Source organism: Dreissena polymorpha, chromosome 2, assembly GCF_020536995.1.
Source record: "Dreissena polymorpha isolate Duluth1 chromosome 2, UMN_Dpol_1.0, whole genome shotgun sequence".
In the NCBI taxonomy this organism is placed as follows: domain Eukaryota; kingdom Metazoa; phylum Mollusca; class Bivalvia; order Myida; family Dreissenidae; genus Dreissena; species Dreissena polymorpha.
In genome coordinates this window covers 28683581-28696671 of record NC_068356.1, presented here as the reverse complement: position 1 = coordinate 28696671, position 13091 = coordinate 28683581, and the positions used below count along the sequence as shown (strand labels likewise).

Below are 13091 nucleotides of genomic sequence, written 5' to 3'. Positions count from 1 at the left end.
GCCTAAGTGAATTTAATTTGTTTTTGTTGAGTTTTGTGTATATGAAAGAAGTTTGTCACAGATATAAGAGGCTCTGCACACTTTCCGATGTTCACTCAAGTCAATAATCAAAACACTAGAAAAGAGATTGTACTTGGGCCTTTTGACAATATTCGGAATTCACATGTCTGGATACTGATTTATTGCTTTGAAACGTGCGATTAATATGACGATGATGGTGGTGATGATGATGATGATGATGATGATGATGATGATGATGATAATTTATAAGATGATAGTTTAGATTTATGACGATAAAATATCCATGACGAAGATGATGTATTCATTTTGAAAAAGCTGGCGCGTGCTCGTCGCGACCGGGGCCAGAGTCTCCAACAGAAGAACTTCTGAGAGAATTCCAAAACCTATTATTATTATTATTATTATTATTATTATTATTATTATTATTATTATTATTATATAAATCGATGTAGTAGAATTAATAGTAGTTTCAGTAGTTATTGTCGTAGTTTGTTACTAAACATAAAAACAATGCAACACAGCTGAATGACCATTTATTTGTTATCCTTCCGACAAAGACATGGACAGACGAACATATGTCCTCCGATCTGCACTTGTGGGTTGAACTTTTGGCTGCCTGAAACGAAGCGAAAGAAAAATAAGTCGTTTATTAAATGGCGATGTGTGTAAGCTAATAAGCAATAATTTATGAAGTAATTTGTCTGTTTTGACGTGCAAAGCTCGTTTTTGAATGAAACGTACATCGCCTCTAGACCAAACTAAAACATAGTTAGTTAACCACACTAAAAACAATAGTGGGGTCATATGGTGAAATGATTGTTCACTTTTTGATAAAAGCAGGATCATATGCGGGATGCAACAAAAAATCAGCACCTCAATATTTTCTCCTTTTTTTTGATAGGTTGGTGGCCATTTTGAAAAATATGAATTGGGTCCATAGCCTATTTTGTCTTAAATACTTTAAACTACCAATGATCAAAGTGTGTTGCTTTTATCAAAAAGTGAACAATTCCACTGAATATAAGCACCATATGTGGTGGAGGATGTGACCGCGGTTAGATTTTAAGGCAGCTTTAAGGTCTGGAAGTGTGAACTCGTTGAATGCAGTTATTTCTTGATTTAAGGACTGAAATAATATGTTGAGAATATTATACAAATGAAGGTATCTGATAATACATAAAAAGAAAAAACACTTGCTTATATAACATACGTTCAATAAATATTGAAATTATAGATTGGAGTAGGAAAATCCTATTTTTGGTACTTTAGGCGGCCATTTTGGAAGCCATTTTGACTTATATGCAATATTTAATTCATTTTTTTTTTCATGTATCAACATATTTCAATTAATTTATAACATTAAACAGCTAATTTCAATGCCAAAAACAGAATATTTTAATTAAATATGGCAGTAACATGTAATTTCCTAAATTTTGGCGGCCATCTTGAAAATGGCGGCCAGCTTGAAAATTGGAGATGGGTCAATAGCTAAAATTGAATAAAATACTTATATCTACAAATGTGCCAAGTTTGTTGCTTTTATCAAACTGAATTCAAGCACCATATGATCCCGCTACAAGTGTCCGGTCAGGTTTTTTAATTGCTGCAAATATTATATGAAGCGGGTTATGCGAAAATATGTTTTATGACATTCCGGACTGCATGACTTAAGACAAGATGTGCATCCGCGCAGTCTGATCAGGGGCTACATACCATGTCCGATTATGAGACAAAGAAACCTTGCGTTACTGTATAGCGGACATTGTAGCTCCTAACCAGACGGTGCGATTGTTCATGCTGGGCATGAGCTTCACCGGCCGCATGTGGCATGAAGCCCATTCACGCATGTATCGGTATAGACATTTTAATACGAGTCAAAATTATTGAAAATACATTAATATTCATACAAGTATTAATTTTAATGTATATACAGAGACATATTAACTTATATGTATACCGACAGCCATAACTTTGTTTTACAACCAAATTGGCTTAATGAATTTCATGTACATGTTGGTTAATTTGCTGTATCAATACACACCTTATTTCCTTAAACATGTGTATTCGCAACATTCGGTCTTGGATCTTTCCACTTCCATCCCGGCCGGACACTGAGGCCTGGCGCAAGAGTCGGATAAGCAGGCGAGATGTCCTCCTTCTTTGCATACGCACTTACGACAAGGGTCCGTTGGTGAGACCCATTTTTCTCCGACACCTATATAATAAGTTCCGCCGTCGATTGCACACGCTACTGACAATGCTTCGACTGAAGAAAGAAAATAACAAATATTAATTTGGAAAATTGTGTTTTTATTTGAAATTAAACTAGGGTTTATTTGTACCATATGTTTATAGTTAATAAGTTCAAATACACACACATTTTATTTCAGTAGACGTTTATTGTTTAAGAGATGTATGTGTTTTCAAGTTTTACGCCAAGTTGAAAAAACTTGTAGGTACATATACATATTACACGAATTTACGCACCCGAACACACAGCAACTAAAGTCTTGAGTATCATTTTGATTTAATGTCTTCAGAAATTGCGTTATGATGCGTTGTAGCGCTTCATCATTTAATATACACTGTAAAGTTCACCTATTGCAACATCTGCATAATACGAGTCAACCAAACAATTTATAAGTGCCATAGTGCCGTGGGTTGAAAATGATACATCGGATCAACCATTCATGGCATTATGGCTGATTACATACGTTACTTCAAGCATATGTCGCGACCATATGTAACAGTGGATATTTCTAGATTTGTCGCAGTTAACCCATTTTTGCATAGCGTCTAGAAAAAAGGCCTTCGCAAACAGCGTAGACCCATATGAGATGCCGTATGATGCGGCGTCTCATCAGGGTCTGCGCTGTTTGCTTAAAGGAATTTCTGTAAACAATATTCTAAATATAGAAATAAATATACTAGACATCCCTAATTTTGGAAATAAATTGATCCAATTTAGAAGGATGGGAGAGTCCACTAGGCATAAATGGGTGTAAATAAAGTCAAAGTCGGCGACACATTATTTGCGTATGCATGCATTTCCCTAAGTAATGCCACGCCTGATACAGCAGCTGAATATGTTACAGAAAATAATTTTCGTGTTGATTGTGACGAAAAATATTTTTCAAAGTACCCGAACGACATGTATTGTTTGTGCCGACGATCAACATTGGTTACCCAGGTTATGTTTCGATTGTTTGTTAAATTACTTCATATTCACTAAATTACTAAATCAAAAGTTATTTAATTAAAATAAACCTTAGAAATGTTGCTGTTGTTGTTTTTAATCAAGTGGGAAATAATACGTGTTAAATAGAACAAGTTAAGCAACAACCCTACCGTAATTGTTTGGACGATGTAAGTGGAAACAAGTGGCTTTTCATATTTAACCTTATTTCAATGACGCATCTGGATCTCGAATTTATTTTTACTTAAAAAGTTCAGTCTCTAGGCACTTCAACTGATGCATGTTACTGTTCTTTTTGATCTGTCAGATGTCACATATACCAGTAATAAAATAAGAAGTGTCAGCAAATCGATACAGTTTTGATTCCCACTCAGGCAGCGTTCTTAGATCTTCATTCAAGCAACACATACTGGTTCTACCATGGAAACGACTCGAGTGTCTCAATTATCCTCAGTCGTTTGATGCAATCGAGCTACACTAAATGTGTTTAACCCATTTATGCCTAGCGTCTAGAAAAAAGGTCTTGGCAAACAGCGTAGACCCAGATGAGACGCCGCATGATGCGGCGTCTCATCAGGGTCTTCGCTGTTTGCTTAAAGGAATTTCTGTAAGAAATGTTCTAAATATAGAAATAAATATACTAGACATCCCTAATTTTGGAAATGAATTGATCCAATTTAGAAGGATGGGAGAGTCCACAAGGCATAAATGGGTTAAATAAACTGATACTAGTACGAAGTATGCAATCCCAAAATAAGTTCACACTTAAAATCCTCCTTTGCAGCAAATGGATGTTCCTTTCACCAAAAACAATATCATTAATCACGGGCGCCACCTCTTTTTTTAGATGCATTAATACATGAGCCAATGATACTTCCGATACGGCGCTAAGGACCGGAAGATAAAATATGTGGAAATATATAGGAAAAAAGCGCAGCAAACCTAGTCGTCCTGTAGAAAAGTGTGTCCGGAAATAATAATCAAAGCGCTGAAGGCACTCCAGTTGTTTGCTCTTTGAATGTATTTAATATTACTTACAGTCACAAGACATGAAGTTTATCTATTTAATGAAGGCCAATCGAACGGCCACGAAAAATACAAACACCAAATTAATTTACTTTTAATTGTCTACAGTTGTGAGATTTTGAAAAAAAAAAATAAAGGAGGAAAATGACATAGATTTCCAATCTCTATTTTAAACAGGATTAACGTATGATAACAAAGATGAAAAAGTAAATATTCACCGTAGTTGGCGCTAAGAAAAAGTACTACTAAAACTACTAATACTTCTTCTACTACGATAACCAATACTACTACTAAAACTACTACTACTGCTACTACTGGTTATCCATGAACACTGCGATATTGCTTTTATTTTTTAAGGAACGAGTATTATTTTATTTTGTTATATATCACTTTTTAATTGGTCCTTTAAACTTTCTGCGGACGTGGCGTTTTATTAGTTATGTTTATAATGCTTTATACAAAAACTTATATCAGCAATTCTTAAATGTGTAATAACAAATTTATATTTTACCTAAATTGGAACTAAACAGTCCTAACACCACGCAAAGCACACAGCACTTCGAGACGCTCATCATGTTGGCGTGTTATGTGATGGAAGTTTTCGATTAATAATTCGGTTTCTGAAGTGCATCGCTTATATAGCCGATGTACGTAATTAACAAATACTAACATATCAATTAGACATCATTATTATAATTACTCAACCCAAAATATAAGTTATTTTTATCGATAATTTTGTTGTACCATTTCATAAATATCAGCGCAATTTGGATTGACTAATCTTCAGAATGTCGGAGTGTTTAGCAAACGAAGTGTTTCAATTATATAGCAATTATCCATTATTTAACGTCATTGGTTTACTGATTGCGTCAATAATGGCGCCAAACAAATGCAATAAGTAGTGAATAAACAGAGCAAAGAGTGAACAATTACACTTACGGTTGTTGGCATTATGGAATTCCTATCGGTCTCAAATAATTGTAAGTAGGCCTTGCATGGTTCTGATTGGCATAATAATGCCTTTTTCTGGAGAATTGCTAATACATAATAAGCATCGCGTCATTCGAATTTGGGTCTTATGGCATATGCAGCCAGCGTAGCTCCAGACCAGCGTGCGCAGTCGCACAGTCTTGCTGAGAGCTAACCTGTCCGATAAGGTTTTGCGTCATTATAAGCGCACAACTTTGCTCCTGACCAGTATGTGCACATGCGCACATTCGCCTGGAGCTAAGTCTGTCGAATATGGCATCATACCCTATTTTGGGCATTTACACTGTTACTTTACTAGACGTATTTGTATTTATTAATGATTCATTTAGCGAAAGTATCGTTCTTTGCAGCTGCATATATTAAAATTTTTCATATATTCGAATTAATCATACAAAATATATTCTAAACATATGCCATTAATGACCTTGGTATGAAACAGAAACTATGCTAAAACATATTTTAATAAATTTGCAAACAACGTTAAATGAAGTGAAACCATTAAATATATAATTAATTATGTCCTATCATAACATACAACACATGCCAACCAAAGGTTTATTAAACGAAATTACATAACATATATTTGGGCCGTGCTCTGTGAAAAAGGAGTTTAACGAATGTGCGTAAAGTGTCGTCCTAGATTAGCCTGTGCAGTCCGCACATGCTTATCAGGGACGTAACTTTCCGCCTAAACTAGATTTTTGTTAAGAAGAGCTTTTTCGAAACGAAAAATATCATTTAAGCGGAAAGTGTCGTCCCTGATTAGCCTGTGCATTTAATCAGTTTTCACAGAGCACGGCACATATTGCAAACTTACGAACCAATATGATGTGAATACTACTTCACTGGGCATACTGAAAATGTTATCGAAATTTAACTTTTTGTGTTTATAAGTATATCGTTTTGTTGACAGATAAAGATCGTTGCCCCCACAAACATTGACCAAGGACACAATATTTCAACATGTGGAAAACTCAAGGTCCCGGAATTCGATCCACGCTTTGTCGGAAACCTTCAACGAACAACTAATTGTCTCGTTGGCCTGAAATAGCATAAGGGTTAGTCCATTTATATAATAACTGCATTTTCGGGATTACCATTCAATCCTTTTATTGATCGATTAAACACCTTAAAAAAGTTGTGTGCATTTTAAATACGTTTCGGATCTGTTTTGCTATAAATTTGTTCAAATGAAGCATTATTCACATCTTTGAAAACATGATCCTCCTATTGACATGTGTTCACTCTTTTTCATTCATTACACAATTCGATAAGAGGTATCATACCAGTTTAAACAAACATGATGCAGAGTGATAGGTAACACGAACACAATTATTTTCAAGCAATAGGACACAGAAACAATTGCACTAATTTTAATTTCAACAAACAAGGTACACTAATTCCATTACAACAGCATATCATAATCATGTTAATGACGGTGTTATTCATGTTGTTGATGATGATGAAGCTGATTATGATAATCATGATGAAAAAGTAGAAGATGATGCCGAGTGTGATGGTAAGGAGGAGGAGAAAGAGGGTGATGATGATAGTGATGATGATGATGGTGATGATGATGTTGATGATTATGGTTATGATAATGATGACATGACTATGGTGATGTCGATAATAATGATAATGATGGTTTGGATGATAATAATGGCAAGATGATGTTGATGTTGGTGATCATGGTGATAATGGTTATGCTTATAATGATGGCAGAATGATGGTGATGATGGCAGGAAGTGGATGAGGAGGAGGATCATACGCTTACATTCCCTGTGTCTACAGACAGCTGGATGGTCAGAGAGTAACGTACTCAAGCCGTGGTGGCTGATGTACCAAAACCAAATACATCAAAAACATCAATATACACACGTATTTGGGATCATTCACGCTTACTGTCTTACGTAACCAAATACACGTTTGATGTTCACTCACAATGATTCAGATCAGATTTAAATGTATAGCCAGGATCAAACGATGGGTGTCAAGACAACAACATATTTAGATTTTTAAATGATCTGAAAACTATTTTAAAGATGACAATTATGTGTGGATTCGTGTATGTTAACGTAATATAACTTCCTAAGCTGTTAACAATACAATTTTCATGGACAAATACATGCATATCGACACAAAGATATTGCGTATCACTTTATCTTGTTTATTAAGTTTTAAGCATAACTGGAGGAGTTCCAATTGTAATATTAATATTGAACAAATTTGGGACGTGATTTCACTGAACATACCTGATTATGAGACCTTGATACAGCCAGCAGGCTCCGATTCAGCTCACTACTTGGCCACGCTGCAATTTCCTGAATTCCTTTTTGTTTATGAATTTCCCTTAGGGACTATCTTTTAATTTATTTGGTGCCATTAGTAATGGTGTTTATCATGATAGCTCTTTAATTATGAATTGTATTTTTTTTTTAACCCAAAAAACCCGAAGAAAATATCTTGGTGTTGCTGAAATTGGGCAAGAATTATAATGGAGAACTATGGGAAACGTTTTTGTCTTTTGACCAAATTAGCTGAAAATTAGGCATGAACAATATCAATGTTGAGTTAGACATTTGTGCAAGTTTGTGTAAGATCGGTTACACGTTATTCATTATATATAATTTATGATTTTTGGAGGCGACGGACAGTAATTACCTCTTGGACGAGACATGTTGCGCTCCCATCGTATTGTCTATGAATATAAAGTAGATTGACTACATAGAATTAACTCTAGTAATGGCGTATCAGGTAGAGGTGGAGATAAGCTTAGAAACTACTGTACATTTAAGCAGAATTTTGGTGTTGATAAATATTGTAAATTAATAATCCCCAAGAGTCATCGATTGGCCCTGTGTAAATTTAGGTGTGGCGTTGCTCCGATTCGCCTTGAGACAGGAAGGTATGAAGGTCTGCCTGCTGACAGACGATTTTGTCCATTTTGTAGAGATAATACAATTGAAAATGAATGTCATGTATTATTAAAATGTAGCATGTATAATAATATCAGATATAATCTTGTTGAAAAAGCTGTTGATTTATGAACATGTCGAACAGCGATAAACTGAAATTCCTTTTTATCAATGAAGGATTAACACGAATTTTAGCCAAAACCTGCTTTTTAATTTTACAAAGAAGACAGTTTTACATATGTAAATAAATAGTGGTGTTGCATGTTTTATGTAAATAGCAGCGAAAGTATATTTATTATCTTTGATATTTAATGTACTTGTGTATATTAAGAAATTCTAGTCAATAAGTTGATATTGTATTGAGCGTCTTTGTGTATAGAATCTATTACATAGGATTAAAGGTGATACATTTTGTGTAACGCTCAACTATAGTTCTTTAGGCTTTAATGAAATTAGTTGCTTATTATACAAATGTCTCTTAGTATTTTATCATCTGAAATAATTGTTTTATTAAAATACAGACGGCCACTGTTAACCAGTCCACTAATGACCTGATCCTATCTGATAGTCACTCTTACTTCATTTTTCACTTTGCGCATTAGTGCCCTGTTTTACAATCACCAGTGTTTTATCAACTTCAATATTTTATTACAGGTGTTTAACAAAAGGTTAACAGGGGCAATCTGGTTTTAATGATGTATGTCAATGAAACATGTATCTGTAAAAAAGGCAATAGTTTAAATCGTAATATCACACATTTACAAACTTTCTATTACAAATCTATAAGATTGACCATGCATGTTTGTAAATTGTGTTATTTTATTGTACATGTCATGGATTAGACAATAAACTTTGAAACTCCCTATTGTTTATAGGAAACTTATTATAATAGATATGATACAATCATTCCTTCCATATCAAGTTATCTGCTCATAGTTCAGCAGCAAGCTTTTGTGTACCAATCCCAAGCACATTGAAATAACCTATAACTCCAAGACTCTACAAAGGCTGCCAAACAAATCCAAAGCGTCATGTAGGGTACAGGGGATCTTAAAGTAGTGCATCCGCATCACTTCCAGGGCAAGTTCGGAAAACTCATCCGAGGCACCCATCACTGGAATCTTAACAGTAAATAAGTCTTCACAAGTTGCTAATGTGTTAAGATCAACACCCACGCTCATGCCAGAAGAACCAGGCTGAAAAGGACAATCATACAGGAAAGAAGGTCGCCCAGCAACGCAATTATTAGTCTGCGTACTTATTCTGTGGTCGTTCCGTGTTTCTGTCACAAGATTTAAATCATATTGAATTACTGGTATAAAACAAAACCGGAGACATTAATTATGCGTGAAAAGCATTACTAACATCTAGAACTTCACTGTCTCTCATGTCTTTGAATAGATCTATGTACGATATAGTGTAGGTCAAGACTAAGTAACTCCAATATCGCTCGATTCGTTCGTTATGAACAGACTTCCCTGTAACTGACTTACTTGCAAAATCATTCAATTGGTCTTGTCTCAGTAATTGATGGATGTCATCAATAACAACGTTTTCAGTTCTGGCATCTAATCTTAAAGAGCGCGATATAAAACCAAGTTCTCGAATACTCTTTAAGTAGTAGGAACAAATGACATTTGGGTCATTGTTTGTACGACCTGCAACCAGCCAAATTGGTTTTCTAGACCAACCGCCAATCGCCCCATACATACATATTCCAAACCGCTCAAAGGGATCTTTTCACGGTTTGGTAAATTGACAAAATTGAAAAAAGTTGTTTCAGATTCGCAAATTTTCGGTTTAGTTATGATATTTGTGAGGAAACAGTATTACTGAACATTTGCCATGGTCTAATATAGCCTTTATATGCATCTTTTGACGATTTGAAAACTTAAAAATCATAAAGCGTTGCAACGCGAAACGATTGAATAATTTGGAGAGTTCTGTTGTTGTCGTTTAAAGTTGTGAAATACGAAGATTGCTTTTATAACGTATAAAATACGCGTTGTATGAATGTTTGGCAGGATAGCTCAGTTGGCTAATTCGTTGGATAGCTCAGTTGGCTAATTCGTTTTTGCTTCAGGATTCCGTCGGTCACTGGCTCGAGTCCTGCTGCGGGCTACTTTTTTCCCATTTTTAAATTTTATTTTTGATTTTTTACTGGAGCTTTTAAAATTCAATGTTTACATTTATCAATATAAAGCATTTAATGACAAACTTCAAAACATGCCAAAATCTGTGAAAAGGACCCTTTAAGTTTATCATGACCATCGCTGTGCCATATGTGATTTGGACCCCGAACCGAATAGAGCCTTCTTGTTAATCTTCCAGTCTGCCTTTCTTGCAGTGATGCTGGTGTTACAATCTTCAAGACATTATTCACGGTTTGTCTGAAAATAAATATGTTTATTTATCAAACTCTGTAAAGGTTTGATCCTCCGAAAACAAGAAAAACAGCCCTAACCAGAACATTTTAGATTCGGTTTTAATGAGTCTGTGCATGAGTAGCAGTGGAAAATGCAACACTTCTCACGTCCCCTAGCACCGTGTCATGTAATACTAGCAGTGGAAAATGCAACACTGCTCACGTCCCCTGGCACCGTGTCATGTAATACTAGCAGTGGAAAATGCAACACTTCTCACGTCCCCTAGCACCGTGTCATGTAATACTAGCAGTGGAAAATGCAACACTTCTCACGTCCCCTGGCACCGTGTCATGTAATACTAGCAGTGGAAAATGCAACACTTCTCACGTCCCCTAGCACCGTGTCATGTAATACTAGCAGTGGAAAATGCAACACTTCTCACGTCCCCTGGCACCGTGTCATGTAATACTAGCAGTGGAAAATGCAACACTTCTCACGTCCCCTAGCACCGTGTCATGTAATACTAGCAGTGGAAAATGCAACACTTCTCACGTCCCCTGGCACCGTGTCATGTAATACTAGTAAGCGTATGTATTTTGTTGGTGCAAACGCAACACAATACAGTCCACAGCCTATATTAGAGTCTATAAAATCGAGAAATACATATGCGTGATGCTAATAATTGAATGAAGAGAAGCAACACGTATGTGATAAATGGATACATGATAGGAACGTATTTCATCACGCTTTTCCCCTCCAAACATTAGAGCCGTTGGTGTTTGTTCGAAATATATATATATATATATATATAATAAACAACGTTGGCGACATAACTTCTACATCGTTCTACAATGTTCTAAATACCGTATTTGTTTTACAATTATTAGTTTATATTGATTAAAATATCACGACTGGTATATTACATTACTTGAAAAAAGTTGTTATATTTTCATTTTTTCATATATTCGGTAATACAATTTTATTAGGAATGAGTATCAAGTAACTACCAGTTAACTCTAAATAACGCAAGTAATGTAATATACCAGTTGTGATATTTTAATCAGTATAAACTGATAATTGTAAAAAAAATACGGTATTTTAGAACTTTTCTTTTTTCGTCAATCTAGTTTACGGTCCCTTTAAAGTCAGCGGCCACTAATTGTCATCTGCTGTAATGTTTCTTTATAATAAGGAAGCCGATTTTGTTATTTTCTATAATTAATGCGTTTTGTTGCTAATGTTGATGTTGATTTCAATGAAAAAATCTGGAAAGGATTTTCAGTACAACCTGGTATTCAAGAAATGGGTCATTGTTAAGAAAAGAAGAGTTTATTAACACTGACTCATTTCTGGATTCCTGATGAGAGATTATGAAATCATGAGAACATGTACATGACTTCGTATGTTACTGAAGCTGAAGTCTGGTTTGTTAAGTCACAACTGCATCCTTGGTTCTACTCTTTTGTGTAAAGTCATGATAATATTTTCTAGGAAAATGCCATTGACGTTATGCTTGTATGCATGTAACTGTAGCTGATGTCTGGTTTGTTAAGTCACACCCACAACATTGATTGTATTCTTTATTGTAAAGCCATGATAATATTTTATAAGAACATGAAACTGACATTATGCTTGTTTTTAAGCATATATTATAACTTAAATCCAATACATATACGTTTAATAAAACATAGATAACATGCAATTCATTGTTTATTATTTCATTTTTGCCATCAGTACCGTTTTGAGAAAAAGTCCGCGTCTGTTTTGGCTATTATTTTTTTTTTAAAGGCAAAAATGATGGCTATTATTTTTTTGAAGGCCAGTATGAGCCTTGCAATACCATGACCAGCTCCACTAGCAAGTTCCTGCTTTATTGCAGAGACACTGTCATCAATTAGCGACTCGTTACCCTTTCTTTTCAGTCTCATTTTCTTTAGAAGTCACTGAATGTGTCGAGCACTGTACCAAAAATAAGATATATTGAGATGCAACCCCCAAAGACACACAGTTATTAATCCAGTCCCCACAGCTCCATAGTATTTAAAGAAAAATACACGTGTAGGTGTGTACTTATCACCCCATTGAATCCTAATTTTGTGGTATTTATCTAGTCTACACGATTGCAGTATCTAATCCAAAGTTGTAGTAGAATACAACGTACTCTACCATCAAAGCTTTCAATTGAACGTCAAATGCAACTATATCTAGATTCTATTATCCAATAAACATATGCTTGTACTGTACCTGTACGATATGCCATGCTTTCTAGCCAGAACCGTCTTTATCTCCTTAACGGTGTATTTTTTTTACCAGCCAGTATTCTTGTAATATGCCCTCCATTGTTATTTATCAATTGTATTTTTCGAAATTTCCAATAAGCAATAAACAGTAGGCAGTAGGATGTAGACAGTTGGCAGTAAGCGGTTAGCGGTAGACATTTGACAGTTGGCAGAAGACAGTAGACTATTTAACTATAGTAGTATAATTGACAGTATAACAGTTGGCAGTAGGCAGTAATCAGTTGGCAGTAGACAGTTGGCAGTAAGCGGTTGGTGGTAGAAAGTAGGCTTTCGTTTA

The 13091-nt window shown here is 35.1% G+C and overlaps 1 long non-coding RNA gene across 1 annotated transcript; it reads right to left on the bottom strand.

Annotated features, from left to right (window-relative positions):
* Positions 1 to 539: 539 nt before the first annotated feature.
* LOC127866447 (uncharacterized) lies at positions 540 to 4865 on the bottom strand. The gene is made up of 3 exons (XR_008043003.1): positions 4755 to 4865; positions 2063 to 2287; positions 540 to 637 (listed from the first exon to the last, which is right to left on the bottom strand). It is a non-coding gene; the product is annotated as an uncharacterized LOC127866447 (long non-coding RNA).
* Between the last annotated feature and the right edge of the window lie 8226 nt (positions 4866 to 13091).